Genomic DNA, 18,277 nt, shown 5'->3' on the forward strand with positions numbered 1-18,277 from the left:
CATTTATATATGATATATTTAGAAACATTTCCCATTTGATCACTTCTTACATAGCTCTTCTGGAGCTATAGTTACCATTGCCCAAGGGTCCACAACCACCCAAAGATTCCAGTGATGAAACTAAATGTATTCCAAATATTCATTTTCTTAGAGGTGCAACCAGGGCTGCCACTAGGAGTTTCAGGTTCCCATACTGGCAAAATTTTCGGGCCCCCCTGAGACTCCACCCCAGCTCCGCCTCCACCATTCAAACCTTCCACAGTTTCACTGACACTCTTGGAAAAAAGTGTATATATATATATATATATATATATATATATATATATATATATATATATATATATATATATATATATATATACACACATATACAGTTATGGCCAAAAGTGTTGGCACCCTTGAAGTTGTTCCATAAAATAAAATATTTCCCTCAGAAAATTAATAGTGCACTCCCTACACCACCCCTATCCGTCTTATCTATCCCACACTAGCCCTATGTATAATATCACCCACACACTTTCCCTCTGTATACTATACCCCACACACACTGCCTCTCTGTATAATATCCCCTCGTGCACACTGTCCCTCTGTATAATATTCCCCTCACATTGCCTCTCTGTATAATATCCGCCACACACACTGCCTCTCTGTATAATGTTCCCCCATGGACACTGCCATTCTGGATAATATCCCGCCATGGACACTGCCATTTTGGATGATATCCCCCCCCCCATGCACACTGCTCCTCGGTATAATATCACCCACACACACTGCCCCTTTGTATACTATCCCCCCCACACACACTGCTCCTCTATATAATATCCCGCACATAATACTGCCCCTCTGTATAATATTCTCCAACATGTATCACCTTGGTGCACCCATATCTTACCTCTTCTGCATGGGGTCCTAATTCCTATATATTCAATTAGCAATGCCAAAATAAACCTTTAGGCCATGCAGCAACATTGTAGGCCTCTGAGTAATAGCAGGGGCATTGTCAACTCTTTTTAATGCGTATTGGAGGGCAAATTTCCAATTTTTACATGTGTTTGCAGATTCAAAGCAATGCAGTACCTGATTGTGACCTCCAGGTGGCACTAGGTCTTTAAAGGCAATTTACAGATCCATATTTCAGGACAATGCTGGCTGTGACCTGAGTAAAAATACACATGTTCTACATTAAAAAAAAAAACAAACACCCTGTTCTAGTTTATGTCTCAGAAATGAGGAGATATGTCTTATATAAATTTTGCGCTACTTTACATGTACACAATGCAATCCTGGATACTTTGCGAGGGTGGTGCCGCCCCTGATTAGCAACCCGGTGTCAGGGGACGTCAGCAGCAGTGTGAGGATTCCTTATTTCTTTAGTCTATAAACTAAACCATAACATGTCCCACGGCTCGCAGACGCAATCTATGTATTTAATTTCCTTATTTATAGATTTAAGGTAAGATTAGGCCAAGTGGTGACTTCACTCTTTTGCTCACAGGTTTTTTGGGGGGAATTTGGTCAGATAGATGCAAAACAGATTGTGGGGTCCTCAGAGCATATAGATCAGAATATGTTCATTATTAATGGCTTGTAAAAGGATAGAAAAACATAATGGCTTGCTTTCACAAACAGCGCCACTCTTGTGTACAGGCAGTGTCTGATATCGCAACTCAGCCCTATTTAATAGTGGGAATAAGCTGACAACTTAATCTGAGAGTTTTCTGTGGACCTTAATCAGAGCTGTCCCTGAGCTAAACTACAGCATTACACAATCAGGGTGCTTGCCATCATCTACCACTAGGGGAGATAATACAAGCTGTATCTAACAAAATGTAGTGAGCTCCCCCTAGTGGTGGTTGCCAGTAGGATGGATTTTAGTATTAAAGAGATAGCCCCCTGTTACACCTCGTGGCTCTCCTATTGCAAGGAATGAGGTGGTCCCCCATTCCTTGTCTGCCGCGAGCCCTCCTGCTCAGCAGCACCAAAGGTCTGGGAGACTGCGCAGTCTGCAGGAGTTGCCTCCTCGGAGACGCAGCAGAAGGGTGACACCTAGTGGTTCTCCCCTTGCAAGGAATGGAGTGGTCTCCCATCCCTTGTCTGCCACGAGCCCTCCTGCTCAGCATCACAGAGGGTCTGGGAGGTTGCGCAGTGTAAAAAGGATGGATGCTCACGGGAGCAGCAAGACTTCCCTTATCTCTGCACATTGTGAAACCGAGGATCCCGCCTTTATGACCCAGAGGCAGGAAGATGAGTATGTGCCCCACGTGACGTCTTCTGATTCGCTCACTGATATCACACGGCCCGATAACGAGGCTGGTGGTGTGCTGAATCCTGACTGGCCGGGCCAAGACGTCACGAATCCTGATTGGGTCACATCCATCTCGCGCCCGCCCTTGGGTGGAGCTACACCTCCTTAAAATCTCCCCCTGCCATCATGGCGGCGCGCGACCGTCCTTCTATGTTTGGATGTCTGGCAGCGTGCTGCCACGCCACTGCTCAGGCATTACTGTCTTTTGTGGGCTTGGCCCTTGCTGCTTAGGCAGTACCTCGTTTGCAGGCCGTGTTCCTGCCTTGCTGCTCCGGCAGTATCCCCTTCAACAGGCCGTGTTCCTGTCCCAGGTGAGCTCCTCGAGTCTCCACCGGACTCACCTGGTTATTGAAAGCACACGTGCGTGGGCACCTCTGTGCTACCCTCGTGCCATATCCTGTGACTCCCGCTGGCACACGTGCGTAGGCACCTCTGTGCGTCCCCGTGCAACAGGTATACCGATCGAGAAGCCCCGAGCCATACAACCCTCACGGGTTAGGGCGGACCGGTGTACATAGATCGTCTGTGACATTCCAGATGATCGATAGCAGCAACCCGCTCACTCTTCACCCACCATAGCAGCGGTCCCTTACACCGCACAGTGGACCTTGACCGGCGGAAGCTGTCCATTTCCCATCTTGGCACGCTTCCCCGGGTCCCCCTTGTAACAGTCCCCTACTTTAAACTGATGCTCTGTCCTTAGGATTAATGTCAGATCAGCAGGGGTCCAACACACCGCACCCCCGCCGATCAGATGTTTACGGTGCTGGCGGCAGCAGCAGCTTGTGGCCGGAAATGCTCAGTTCCGGAGCTGCCCCATCTTCTGATAGCGGCAGTGGCCGGGTACTGCACATCCGCCTCCTATTGATCTGAATAGGAGGTGGATGTGCAGTCCCCAGCAGTGGCCGCTATTAAAAGTCGGAGCAGCGCTGGAATTGAGCATTTCTGGCTGCCACAGGCACCAAAACAGCAGATCGGCGGGGGGCAGGGTGTCTGACCCCGGATGATCTGACATTGATGACCTATTCTAAGGATCGACTATCAATATAAAAGTAATGGATAACCTCTTTAAAATCGGTTTTCATAACAACATTTACCACCGATGCACACAGTAGATAAGGGTCTGAGCATTGGGGTCTCACTGCTCATGAGAACAGGCATCCAGCTGCCCCCGTTCAAAAAACATACCGCAACTATCTGTGTCGGCCCTATAGACTTTCAATGGAGCATTAGTGTGCATGCTGGACCACCACTCCATTCAAAACAGGAGACTTTGGCCCCCCCATTCTTGTGATTGGTAGGCAACTTGAAGCTTGTGGGTCACAATGCAAAATCTCCAACAGGGCCCCCAACTATCCTGGGCCTTATATACCATGTGTCTCCCCCCCCCCCCCCCCAAAAAAAAAGACATTGACATATTATTTTTGCTAAGAATGATGCGCAAGGTCTTATTTTCAGGGGATGTCATATTTTCCCATGAAAAACAATCCACATTTATTCTTGAAAAAAAAACAAAACATTTATTCAAATTTAATCACATTTTGGAACATCAACATTTTGTTGCAGAACCAGGACTATAGTGGGGGGGGGGATGCCATATTTACAAAGGTTTAGATCACCTTCTTAAATGTATTATTCTCTATGTACTGCTACGATTACCCCCAAAAGAAAGCAGACACCCCCTAAAAGAATTGCACTTACCAGACCAAAAACAATTAGACTTGACAAGTGAATGGGCTCTCACATTCAAATTTTCATAGCTGTCAGGTTCCCTTGCGTTCTACAGCGGTTGGCTCCCCCTGGTGACTGGAAGCAGTATCACTCGTGCGGAGTGATACTGGCACGCGATCTGTTTGTGAGAGCTGTAGTGCAATACAGCTGGAACGGTGAGGAAGCTGACAGCAATGGAGATCTCTGTGTGAGAGCCCATCCACCATCGGCACTAGCTTGGGGTCTGGTGAATATGATTTTATTTTGGCTGGCTGAGGTAGGTGTCTGATTTCTTTGATGGAGATTTTATTAGCTGCTTGGACCCTTCTATGAAATTGCAACTAGGACTTATTTTTGGAGTAGGGCTTATATTTTAAGCATAAATCAAAAAGGCCCATAAAATCCCACTAGGGCTTATTTTCAGGGTAGGTCTTATTTTCGGAGAAAAAGGGTAATAATAGTTTTTTCATAAGGGCCAAAATGAAACTTTTGGGCCCCCTTAGGTGCGAATTACGATTGTAAACCCTGCACCCATTGGGCTATGTGCTTATGCCAATCCATTTCTGCATCTCTTTGCAGGAAAAATGCAGCGAAAAACACTGAAAGAATTGACATGCTGCAGATGTAAATCTGCACCAAATCTGCAAAGACAACATAAGCAACGTGTGGGTGAGACTTCGGGATTCGCATTCACTTTTCTGGCATCAGGAAATTGTGACAAATCTGCACAGGAAAAAAAAAATGCAACAAATCTGCAACGTGTGCACAGGCCCTTATAGTTCCACCCCTGGACCCATGTTTGAAGGGAAACAGCTCTATGTATGAAAGACCCCCTATAAAGAGATTTTTGACATTAAGGCTATGTGTCCACGCTGCGGAAAATGCGCGGATTTTGCCGCGGATTTCTCGCGGAAAAGCCGCGGATTTCCCGAAAATCTGCAGCACAGGTACTTCCCAGCCATTTCTTTGGCATTTTGGAAATGCTGTGCCCACGCTGCGGATTTTTCCGCAGCGGATTTCGTGCGGATTTTCATCCGGAAAAATCTGCAACATGTCAATTATTGTTGCGGATTTTCATCCGGATTTTGGATTTAAAATTGGGGGAAAAAAAAAAAATCCGCACCAAAATCCGCGGCAATTCCGCGGTAAATCCGTACCTTTGATAAAGTGCGGATTTTGCAGGAAAACTGCGGATTTTGATGCAGAAAAATCCGCAGCTACATTCTCCCGTGGACACATAGCCTAACAGTAGTGGTTATTTTAGGATTCTTGATAATAATTGCTTTGCAGCCAAAAGGCAAAGTTTTTTATGTTGTTACATTGTTCCCCTCCCCAGCGATTCTCTGTATCTAAGTGTTGGAGAAATACAAAACAGAGCATAAGGTCAGGAAAATGCAATTCTGCAATTCCTCCTTTACATCTGGTCACCCGATATCCTAATATAATGTAGCACTTCGATATTAAAACTAAATGGACACTTCTTATTTTATGGGGTTAACGCGCACATTCCCCTCCAGACATATATTTTTAGCTCCAGGCTGCGCTGATTTGGGCCGGTGCCCAGCGCTGCTTGCTTGGGTAAGCATGAAGTGTTTTGGTTTGCAATCAAAGTAAAACAAATGACATGTAAATCCATAGGCCCAGGGGATCCCTGCGCTGCACCGGGAAGGCTGAATTATGAGACGGGGCCCGCCAGGTTGCTTGGAAACTTCGCAACATTCTCGCAACCGGGTGCCGATTTCCAAGATTGAGTCAACAGGTAAAGGCCGTCAAGCTGCGATCTTGGGAGCCGACCAAAAGTAGCTGTCGGGCTGTAACAAAACCTGGATTCATGGATAATGTTTGACTGATTTCATACGATAAACCTTCCAAAACAGCAATATCTGGCGATAGGGCGTCTGTTTTATCTCTCGTCGCTATACAAGAGCTTGAAAAAGTCAGCAAAGAAGACAAAAGATGAAATATGGAGAGCTGTAAAACCTCTAGTGAAAATGTAATGCCATCTGTAGCTAATCAGTGGAGGTCTCCTGCTTTATACAAATAGGGCCATTGATCATAAAGTGATGGAAAATACTAACGATATGCTATCACTTTATAAGATGGGAGTACCACCCTTTTACCTTACAACCTTGCGGCTTAAGCCCAGCACACTTCTTGCTGAGAATTAGGATTGTGCCTAGTTAAACCCAAGCAATGAACAACCTTAACGTTCCATGGCCAAAATTGTTATGTTCGCAGTAAGTATGTTAGATGTGCCCAACTGCTGAAAATACCTTAATGAGTCATTTCTATAGATTATATGGACTATAAGGCAATATGGAGCTCATTGATGGGGTCGCCATCTTTTAGCCAACTGCAAAGAATAGTCCTGGTGGACTCAATGTGACCATGAATCACATATATTCCAAATAGGCATCATGTAATACCACATTTCCCCTCTAGTGGCCACTATAGAAAAAAATGTGCAGCCTCCTGAACCTTCTGCTACGTCACCACCGGAGTCCACTCCAGCGACTTCTGCTCCGATCGCCAGGCGACGCCGTGGATGGTGCTGGTGATGGAGTCGATGCCAGCGGCACCGGTGGGCGCAGGCTCCGATCATCCACTGGGCTGGGTTATCTTGGAATCTGCAGTACCGCTGGCTGACTGTGGGTGGTGTGTGTCTTCCAGCTGAAGTTGCCAGCGTTCACCTACAGCCAATGGGAAGACACCACATCCTTCTTATTCCCCTCCTGTCTGCTGACCTCTGCCAGATATAGTTCTGATTTCCTGGCTCCTGATCCGCCCTATTCTGTTTTGTGATTCCTGTGTGCTGACTTCTGCGTGTTTTCTGACTACCCTTCTGCCTGCTGTTTTTGTACCTCGCTGCCCGATCCGGATTTGGCCTCTGCTTTGTTTTCTGATTACGTCCTTGCCTGCGTGATTCTGTCCCTGTTTTGAATTTCCCGGTTTGACCCTGCCTGACGACTACTCTCATCGGACTGCAGCCTTCCACAGGTAGTGGTAATCTCCAGGGCCCTGTGTAATTCCAAATCCCTGTATAGGGGTTAAAGGGTTTCAGGGTTCTGGGGGTCCTGCTTGGTGAGTGGCTTCCCTCTAGCCTGTCCATTACATCCCATCTGAGTCTGTTGATCCAGGCAGGCGTTACACCTTCCTTTTGTAAGACCTGGTCAAGATGGCCACACTGAAGATTTGGAAATTGCGGACATGACTGGCTCGGCATGCTCATCCACATTGCAAACAAGTGACAGGAGCAGCCGATCATAAAATTTAGTCCATGAAATGGACTACAGTAGTGTATGGTGGGATTTTTTTCCCACGCAAATCAATCAGTTCTGACTGGGACACTGACTGAAATGGGTTCATCTGCTCTCAGTGTGTGGCCCGTATCACACAAACAGTACACAGACCGATTTACGCACTATTAAAAAAATATAGAAAAAAAAATTGAATATGAATTTTTACCTGTGCAATGCCTTATCCCTCCTGAAGGGGGCACTGAATGGAAATTGAACATATGCCTCTACCGTAGATTCTCAGGGGTTTAAGCAACAACACTCACTGTGATCAAAGTAGTATATGAAGACCCTAAGAAACAGAAATGGTCCAAAGTAAATAAATAAACTCTAAGAAAGAACTGTTATTCCCCATAAATTTGTAATCTTTTTACCTGGGGTAAATGCCGCTGTTCTCCTGAATCCGGCATTGTTTTTCTTATGTTTCTGCGCCTCTCCATTCCGGAGATATAGCTCCCTCTTCTCTTCTTGTAAATATTTTTTTTTAGCCAAGTGGGCGTGATCCTCAGCTCTTCTCGGTGGGTGTGTTCTTAAGAACCAAGCCCAGTTGGATAATAAAGAGTAGATTTATATGCAGGGAAGATGAGGCTATATCTCAGGAATGGAGAGCCGCAGAAACAAAAGAAGAATAACGTCTGATTCAGGAGAACAGCGGCATTTACACCAGATTTTTAAAAAATTACCCATTTATTGCAAGTGACAAGACCTCTTTTAGGGCTACGACAATATTAGTAAACGTGTTAATGAAATGACAACTCCAAAAAACACATAAAAGGTGTACAAATGAATTGTGCTTTTCTAGTCAAAGATTCCAATATTAAAAACACAGACAAAAATAAGTAATTGTCACAGGGTAACAGGGAATAACAGGGGATCGGGGCTCTTGGACTGGCCCTCAGGCTAGGAGGGCCGTAGCTGTCCCTCCTCCCAAATATACATCTAATGGTGACGATGTCTGGGCCGCTTATCTTACCCTGCTCCTGGCCAGCCCTGATCTAATATCCCCTCTCCCCCAACCCAGGGGAGGATAGGGACAACAATGGTGAACCCATAGATATGTACAAATAGGGAAACCAAAACTCAATCACACAACACACACGGAGATATAAGACAATATATTATCAAGAGGAAATAAAGAGCAGGGAGAAAATAACCAGATGATGAGAGGATTTCCACAGCACACCAAGTATCACACAGTAGATTAGATCACCAGCAACAGGAACACAACAGCACAAGGATCGGGTCAGAGTAAGCTATAGTCGGCATGGGAAGACAGATTCCTCCATCTTAAAAAGGCGGGGAGTACCTGTGATAGGTCTCCCACAACATGTAATCCAAAAGGTAACCAGCAGGTTTACAGAAATTAACTCTTGCAAGTCCAATTACTAATGAGCACACAGCTGGTCGACACCTGAGCCTGCCTGATTAACTCAGAAGTGTGGCGTGTCAAAGTCTGTAGTCTGAACAGCGTCTGATGCCGCCATGACACACATAGAGTATAAAGCCAAACACCGTGTGACAGTAATACAGCCTGGTAAACCATTCATACTACACGAGATAGTTGATGGACTTTCTGATAGTACCAATTATTCTGGATCAGTTCTTAAAAGGGCAAAGCTCTCTCTATTTTGGGCAATTATTGCTATTAGGATTAATGCTTAAGGTGAACTATCCCTTTAAGGGCATCTGAATGGGGAAGTTTACCTATATGAAATAATAAAGTTTAGATAAAATGTCATCACTGATCGTCTCTAACCTAAATGTGTAATAAGACGAATTCACCGGACATGCCGGATTGATTCAATATGTTTATCTTTGAGCCCCTCTTGCCAGGTCGTGTCTTCTTTTTAACAATTACACGTGTTGGGATAAAGCTGAATTTTTGTAAAGCTCCGTATGAGGTTTATTTATTCAGACCATGTGTGTTATTTCATTCACTGTTGGCTTGTTTGGTTTCCAAGAAGATAGATGAAACCGGCGCCCCCCCCCCCGAAACCACGGTCAACGAGTCTATTTACATTAATGCACGTGATCTTATAGAGCTCTGTGCACATTAATAATATTATATCACATGGGGCATCTCACAGAGGACAAAAGGGTGAGGACAAGTCCAGAATGCAATTTTAAAAATCCTAAAGGGAGGACGGATTTTCAATAAACCCAAGGAGGCCTTTCTACCTTCCAACATTCATCCTTGAAGGACCCAAAGGACTTTTTGGTGTCATATGTGATGGATGGCCACTGGAACGGGCACAAAAACATTGGGGTGCACACATCCGTGGCTATGCACATGCCTGGGACTTCTTTCGTCATCATCATGTCACTAAAGTAAATCCTGAGTTACAGCAGGGGCCCTAAACTACAGTACCTTTCCTGGCCGCTCAAAATTCAGTAGGCTACAGGCCACAGGACGTCCGGTGGCGCAATGACGTCAGTGTTGTGCACCGGTTGCCCTTTGTGAGGGAGAAGAGGTCACTCAGGTAAGGAGAGTAGAAACTTTTAGAGAGGGGTGACACAAAAGTTGGCACTATTACTTTTGATTCAGGGGCGTTATTATATTTTAAGGGAGCATTATTGTTATTGTTTAAGGGGGCACTCGAGGAATTATCTGTTTTAAAGGGGTACTTGGGGGGGGCATTTGTTTAAGGGGGCACTCAGTAGGCATTATTTGTCTTAAGGTGGCACTCGGTAGGCATTATTTGACTTCAGGTGACACTCAGTGGGCATTATTACTGTGTTAGGGGGCACAATACTTGCATTGCCCGGGCACTGGCGATCCATGCTGTGTAACGCCTGTGTCCCTTCACTGCCCCGCTTCTCCAGCCTGGCAGGGTTCGCCGATGCACTCACCGCCGTGGCCATACGTGTCCAGTTTGTTCCGGCTGCTGCCACGGCTCCCAGGTAATGCGCCGGTTATACAGGTCTACCCGCTTATTAAAGGAGCAGTGCGTGCACTCCAGAAGCATCCCTAGTTTATGGCACTGACAATTTAGGCACCCTCCCCTATATGAAGGGGCCTGTGCTATTTTACTTCTCGTTAGTCCTGTATCTGCTAGTTGTGTTGTCAGGTCCCTGTTGCTGAACCAGTCCAGGATACGTGATCCAATACCTGACTTGTGATCTGGAACCCGTATTGTGTACCTGTACCCCTAATTCTGCCTATACCCATCCTGCCTGTCAAGGGCGAACATATCATTGGTGCAACCTGTGCGGCCGCACAGGGGCCCAAGAGGTAAGGGAGCCCAGTTCTACCTTGAAAGCAGGTGGAATTGGGCATTTTGATGAGCTCTTGAGCTGCAAAGGGCCATCATACTGTTCTTACAGAGGGACCCTTTTCTGTCTGTGTCCACCAGTGCTGAATGTACCAGAACCAATACCTGTCCAGTCTGAACCTGACAGTCCAGACTCCTGCCTGTGGCTCCGACTCCATCTTGAGTGTTTCCAGTCCATACTCTATCCTGTAGGCCTGACTCTGTCCTGTTTGCCGCCGTTTGGATCCGCGGCTACGGACTCGGGGACTATCCTGGAGTTGTACCTGGCGTCAAACTGCAGCATAACCCTAGCCATCGCCATCAGGGTCTAGAGAAGACCAAGTAGCTTCTTATTCACCCTCCTCCAGGGAAAGCCTGCGATTCGTGGTTCAGTGGGTCTACTCCACCATTTCTGTTACACATCCGCCACCGCGTGCATTACACTCTAAACACACAGTGTCCATTGATGTACACACACTTGCCACGTCACCCATAACATATGGGAGGCTTCCTGCACACGTCGCTGGGATACTCCATTGCTAGATGGAGCACTGTTTTCCAACTGTACGTTCAATGGGGTATGACTTCAAAAGGGAGGTCGTCAATCACAGAAAATTTGGGTTACCTGCCAAAGAGTCAAGCATAAAAGTTTCCATATATTCACATACATTATGCTATAGATAATGATACCGGGGGGTAACTATAGTGGGTGCAGGGGTCTCAGTCATACATGGGCCCTGAGATTTACTGAAGACTACAGGGGTCCAAAAGGATCCATGATAGTTGGGGACCTTTTTGGAGATTGGTGGCACCCCCTCTATCAGGAGTGCTCGGGTCCGCTAACCTCTATTCTGTAGGCTGTGGGGGCCGATATTGGCTGCATTAACGTGGACGCTGAAGGGAGAGGTGGCCATAAGGCTCCAAGGTCACATATAAATAAGCAAAACTATCAAATCTGCCCATGCTTCCCTTAGCAACCATGTACAGCACAGAGCTGAGAAACAGGTACTTGGGCTCTGATTGGCTGTGGTGAATCAATAGAGGTCTATGATTGGGTGAGGGATGATTGTAGGCAGCCAATGAGTGACAGGAGTGGGGAGTCGACGTCGTGAGGTAAAGCCGGAGCGGCCATGACAGGAGAAATGACAAAACAGGAGCGATTCTGAGGTAAAAGAAATGTGTGGAAACGAGAGGGGGAGATAAGGAACCACAAGATGGGACCCCAATGACTACAGATATATAATCTTTATATAAATATTTCAGCCAGTCAGTGACAGGAGTGAAGTTGACGTCGTGTGGAAAAGCCGGAGCGGCCATGAGAGGAGAAATGACAAAACTGGAGCGATTCTGAGGTAAAAGAAATGTGTGGAAACGAGAGGGGGAGATAAGGAACCACAAGACGGGACCCCAATGTCCACAGATATATAATCTGTACCTAAATATTTCAGCCAGTGAGTGACAGGAGTGGAGTTGGTGTCGTGAGGTAAAGCCAGAGCAGCCATGACAGGAGAAATGACACAAAACTGGAGCGATTCTGAGGTAAAAAGTGTCTGGAAATGAGAGAGGGAGATAAGGAACCGCAAGATGGGACCCCAACGTCCACAAAAATATAATCTATAAACAAGTATTTCATATTATATGAATCACATATACCATATTATATGATTATGCAACATTACAGATAATTCACAATAAAATAGAGCCATTGTGGCTATTAATATAAGCGGAGACAATCGGGGCGTGGGCGCAGACGATGGGTGTGGAGGGCTAGTAAACTATTTTGCATTGGCGAGAATATTTAGCCACAGGGCTATGGGAAGCAAACAGGACCCAGCTACCTCACATGTTGTAGTCATGGGGCCACTGGGGCTTTCATTAGGGGGCCACTTAGGATTATGGTGGTTGCTATAGGGAAACTAAAAGTGTTGTTATGGGGCCACCATTCCTACGTACATTACGGGGCCACCATTCCTACATTCATTACGGGGCCACATTCCTAAATGTGTAACGAGGCCACCATTCATACGTACATTACGGGGGCCACCATTCCTACGTACGTTATGGGGCCACCATTCCTACGTACATTATGGGGCCACCATTCCTACATATGTTATGGGGCCACCATTCCTACGTATGTTATGGAGCCACCATTATGTTATGGGAACCCCATTCCTACATACCGTATGTTATGGGGACCCCTTTCCTACTTATGTGATGGGGACCCCATTCCTACATATGTTATAGGGACCCCATTCCTACTTATGTTATGGGGACCCCATTTCTACTTATGTTATGGGGACCCCATTTCTACTTATGTTATGGGGACCCCATTTCTACTTATGTTATGGGGACCCCATTCCTACTTATGTTATGGGGACCCCATTCCTACTTATGTTATGGGGACCCCATTCCTACTTATGTTATGGGGACCCCATTTCTACTTATGTTATGGGGACCCCATTCCTACTTATGTTATGGGGACCCCATTCCTACTTATGTTATGGGGACCCCATTCCTACTTATGTTATGGGGACCCCATTTCTACTTATGGTATGGGGCCACCATTCCTACTTATGTTATGGGGACCCCATTCCTACTTATGTTATGGGGACCCCATTTCTACTTATGGTATGGGGACCCCATTTCTACTTATGGTATGGGGACCCCATTTCTACTTATGGTATGGGGCCACCATTCCTACTTATGTTATGGGGACCCCATTTCTACTTATGGTATGGGGACCCCATTTCTACTTATGTTATGGGGACCCCATTCCTACTTATGTTATGGGGACCCCATTTCTACTTATGGTATGGGGACCCCATTTCTACTTATGGTATGGGGACCCCATTTCTACTTATGGTATGGGGCCACCATTCCTACTTATGTTATGGGGACCCCATTCCTACATATGTTATGGGGACCCCATTCCTACTTATGTTATGGGGACCCCATTTCTACTTATGTTATGGGGACCCCATTCCTACTTATGTTATGGGGACCCCATTTCTACTTATGTTATGGGGACCCCATTCCTACTTATGTTATGGGGACCCCATTCCTACTTATGTTATGGGGACCCCATTCCTACTTATGTTATGGGGACCCCATTCCTACTTATGTTATGGGGACCCCATTTCTACTTATGGTATGGGGACCCCATTTCTACTTATGGTATGGGGACCCCATTTCTACTTATGGTATGGGGACCCCATTTCTACTTATGGTATGGGGACCCCATTTCTACTTATGGTATGGGGCCACCATTCCTACTTATGTTATGGGGACCCCATTCCTACTTATGTTATGGGGACCCCATTCCTACTTATGTTATGGGGACCCCATTTCTACTTATGGTATGGGGACCCCATTTCTACTTATGGTATGGGGACCCCATTTCTACTTATGGTATGGGGACCCCATTTCTACTTATGGTATGGGGACCCCATTTCTACTTATGGTATGGGGCCACCATTCCTACTTATGTTATGGGGACCCCATTCCTACTTATGTTATGGGGACCCCATTCCTACTTATGTTATGGGGACCCCATTTCTACTTATGGTATGGGGACCCCATTTCTACTTATGGTATGGGGACCCCATTTCTACTTATGGTATGGGGCCACCATTCCTACTTATGTTATGGGGACCCCATTTCTACTTATGGTATGGGGACCCCATTTCTACTTATGGTATGGGGACCCCATTTCTACTTATGGTATGGGGCCACCATTTCTACTTATGGTATGGGGCCACCATTCCTACTTATGTTATGGGGACCCCATTCCTACTTATGTTATGGGGACCCCATTCCTACGTATGTTATGGAGCCACTGTGGCTATCATTATGGGGTCACTATACTTCGATTTCTCAAATAGTGGTTACTAAGGAGACACCACAGATGTTGCTATGGGGCCACTATGCCAAGGGATGTTATGTGGCTACTGAGGCTGTCATTATGGGGCCATTTTATTTATTTTTATGTACAAAATGTAATATTTTTTTTTTAATTTGGGTATTTATTAAAAAATGTTTGCACTGTTTGGCTACTACAGGTTCTTTATTTTAACTTTGATGTGGTCTGTGATTATAAATCGGCCAAGCTCAGAAAAAGACAAAAGAGTCACAAACTCCTCTCCAGACCAACATAGTGAGCTCACTGATGGAACCTCAGTTGAATCCATTGTGCAGCCAGAAATAAACAGTGCAACACAGACGATATAGTAATAAATAATAATAATAATAATATAATATAGAAGGCAAACGGTGCAAAATTTATAATAAAGCCCAATTACAAATCTGACTTTTAATCTCAAACACAATCATTTTAGTAGAAAAAAAAGGTCCCCAAAGATGGACAAACCCTTTAATGTGTGTAATGCAGAGGTCGCCACTGCGCAGGGTTATAGGGGCCCGGCAGTCGCTCTGCAGAGCCGGCTTAAGAGAGAAGATGCGCTGTGTAGTGACGGCCTGTGAGTCAGGGGGGCCCGGTGTCAGTAGAGGGGCCACTGACCTGGAGAGGGCAACCGGGCGTTTCTGACCTGCAGCAGAGCAGAAGTGTTCCTGCACCCTAATCCATCCTGCCAGGACCTGCGATGATGTCATGCCCATGTGACTGTGTGGGAGGAGACACAGGATGCCGGGCAGAAACCATCACAAGATACTGATTCTCTGAAACAGATTTTGGACATATGACTGATAATGAGAGAAGAGGGGACATGAGGGAGAGGGGGGCTGCAGGGTGAGTGGCATATGAGGGCTGCAGACTGTGACAGAAGGATGTGAAGGGGTGCAGAGTGTTTGAGAGGGTAAGTTGGGGTACAGGCAGGGTGAGATATGTGGGTCAGGGTGTGTGACATATGGGGGTGTAGTGTGCGTGATATAGGGGGTGCAGGCTGTATGGGGAGCAGGGTGTGTGACATATGGGGGTGTAGTGTGTGTCATATAGGGGGTGCAGGCTGTATGGGGAGCAGGGTGTGTGACATATGGGGCAGTGGCGTAACTACCGCGGTCGCAGGGGTCGGAAGGAGAAGAGAGGTACTTGTTTTTTTTATTTTGCTGGCTGCATGACACATGGAGGCCCTGGGGGGGCTGGCTGCATGACACATGGAAGCTCTGGGGGGACTGGCTGCATGATACATGGAGGAACTAGGGGGGCTGGCTGCATGATCCATGGAGGACCTAGGGGGGCTGGCTGCATGATACATGGAGGACCTAGGGGGTCTGGCTGCATGATACATGGAGGACCTGGGGGGGCTGGCTGCATGATACATGGAGGACCTGGGGGTGCTGGCTTCATGACACATGGAGGCCCTGGGGGGGGCTGGCTGCATGACACATGGAAGCCCTGGGGAGGGGGCTGCATGATACATGGAGGACCTAGGGGGGCTGGCTGCATGATACATGGAGGGCCTGGGGGAGCTGGCTGCATGATACATGGAGGACCTGGGGGTGCTGGCTCCATGACACATGGAAGCCCTGGGGGGCTGGCTACATGATACATGGAAGCCCTGGGGGGGCTAGCTGCATGACACATGGAGGCCCTGGGGGGCTGGCTGAATGACACATGGTAGCCCTGGGGGGGCTGGCTGCATGATACATGGAGGACCTAGGGGGGCTGGCTGCATGATACATGGAGGACCTAGGGGGGCAGGCTGCACGATACATGGAGAACCTGGGGGAACTGGCTGCATGATACATGGAGGACCTGGGGATGCTGGCTCCATGACACATGGAAGCCCTGGGGGGGCTGGCTGCATGATACATGGAAGCCCTGGGGGGGGGGCTGGCTGCATGATATATGGAGGACCTGGGGGTGCTGGCTGCATGATACATAGAGGTCTATGGAACTGCATAATAAACATGAAGTACACCTTATACATGGACTAGAGGTGCATTATACATGGAGGAGTATGGGGATGCATAATACAATATGATGATTTATGGGGCTGCATTATAATACATATAGGACTATGTGGGGTACATTATAATATATGGAGGACTATGGAGGCTACCTTATACATGGACTATGGGGGTGCATTATAAAACATGGAGGACTATGGGAAATGCATTATAATACATGGAGGACTATGGGGGTGCATTCTAATATATGAAGGGTTATGTGGGACCCTTTATACTATATGGAAGGCTATGTGGGCGCCATTATACTATTTGGAGAACTATATATTAGGGGGGACAAAGATACAAGCATGGGATGGAAATGTTTTGTGCTGAGGGAAAAAAGGCTCTTTCCCTCAGCACCCAGCTTTCCCATGCTCTGCTGTACATCTCTCAGCACCCAGCTTTCCCATGCTCTGCTGTACATCTCTCAGCACCCAGCTTTCCCATGCTCTGATATGGGAAAGCTGAGTGCTGAAGGAAAGATGTATGGCAGAGCATGGGAAAGCTGGGTACCGAGGACAAGATGGCTATCAGATCATGGGAAAGCAGGGTGCTGAGGGTAAGAGCCAAGTGTCAGCGTCATGATTCTGTACCCCAAGTGTCAGTGTCATTATCCCGTACCCTAAGTGTCGGTGTACGTGGAGGGGGGCCCCGGTCCAAATTTTGCACCAGGGCCCATCAAACTCTAGTTACTCCACTGTAATGTATTCTCAAAAGCACCCCCCTAAACATTGGGTAGTGGTCAGATGAACGATCGTCTGCTGACCTCTATCTCTCCGGATTTCCCTATAAAACAGTAACGCTGAACATTCCTGTGCTCTCCTCCACATTCCTCAAGCCGCAGCTTATCTACCCATAATATAAGGATCACCGATTGATTTCCAACCTCTCCATTTTCGTGTCCCTCCTATTCTTTGCGACAAAGAACAAAAATGGAGTAGCGGGAAAGTACACTTACTGCCTTGTTCTAGAAATCGATGGGAGTCCCTGCAGTCTAGAAGTCATCTATCCTTTGGTTTAGGTAATGTCTTCCGACTAGAATTCACCTTTAATCTCCTCACAGCCCTTTTCCTAACAAGAACTGTCTGATAACAGAGAACAATTGATATAGAGTTTGTTACATCCAGTGAAAGAGTTGCATTGGAGCATTTCCCAGTATTTTTGCACCTCTTTGGAAAAGTCTCCACTTAGTGGCAGCTTCTTACATAAGGATTTAGGCAGCTAGGATGAGTTTGGATTAATTTTGCAATTGTCATGGGTGCCAGACAGTCATGAGGTTTCTGGCAATAGAAGGTCACAGCATTTGGCTGTGCCAAATGCTCCCTGACTTTCTATTGTTCCTGCTGTTAGCTATTTTGCTGGGTTTTCTTCTTTCCCCTTTTGGACCCAGTGGAGCCCTCTTTCCATACAGCTGCTCATCATCAGTATTCTCTTGGTGCTTTAATATTCCCTTCTTCTCTGGACTGGTGCTGGTGATATTATTCAGTTCATTCAAGCTCTGGTTGCAAGCAGGTGGCTTGTACTCACTTGTGTTGTTGCTGTTATTTGCTGAACTTCTACCTGAGTCATCTGTGGATAAGTAGTTCATGCATTTAACCCCCTGTGTGTTCCCCTTGTGTCTTCTTTAGTATTTAGTGGAGTTGCCGAAGAGCTCATCCCATCCGCTCCCTACGTAGGGCCTACTTCAGGGTCAGCTAGGGTCAGGTATCCGGCTCAGCGCATAGGTGGGTGAGGGACCTCAAGGATCAGTGTTGTGTTTAGGGAAGGGGGAAATGGTGACCTCTGACCAAACCTAAGGTTTTCCCTTCCCT

At 46.7% G+C, this 18,277-nt stretch overlaps 1 long non-coding RNA gene across 1 annotated transcript; it reads right to left on the reverse strand.

Moving 5' to 3' along the window:
- Positions 1-1,077: 1,077 nt before the first annotated feature.
- On the reverse strand, positions 1,078-11,487 carry LOC142251648 (uncharacterized). Its single transcript, XR_012725322.1, has 3 exons — positions 11,407-11,487; positions 7,481-7,603; positions 1,078-1,156 (listed from the first exon to the last, which is right to left on the reverse strand). It is a non-coding gene; the product is annotated as an uncharacterized LOC142251648 (long non-coding RNA).
- Positions 11,488-18,277: the final 6,790 nt, after the last annotated feature.

This window comes from Anomaloglossus baeobatrachus, chromosome 9 (genome assembly GCF_048569485.1).
Source record: "Anomaloglossus baeobatrachus isolate aAnoBae1 chromosome 9, aAnoBae1.hap1, whole genome shotgun sequence".
NCBI lineage: Eukaryota > Metazoa > Chordata > Amphibia > Anura > Aromobatidae > Anomaloglossus > Anomaloglossus baeobatrachus.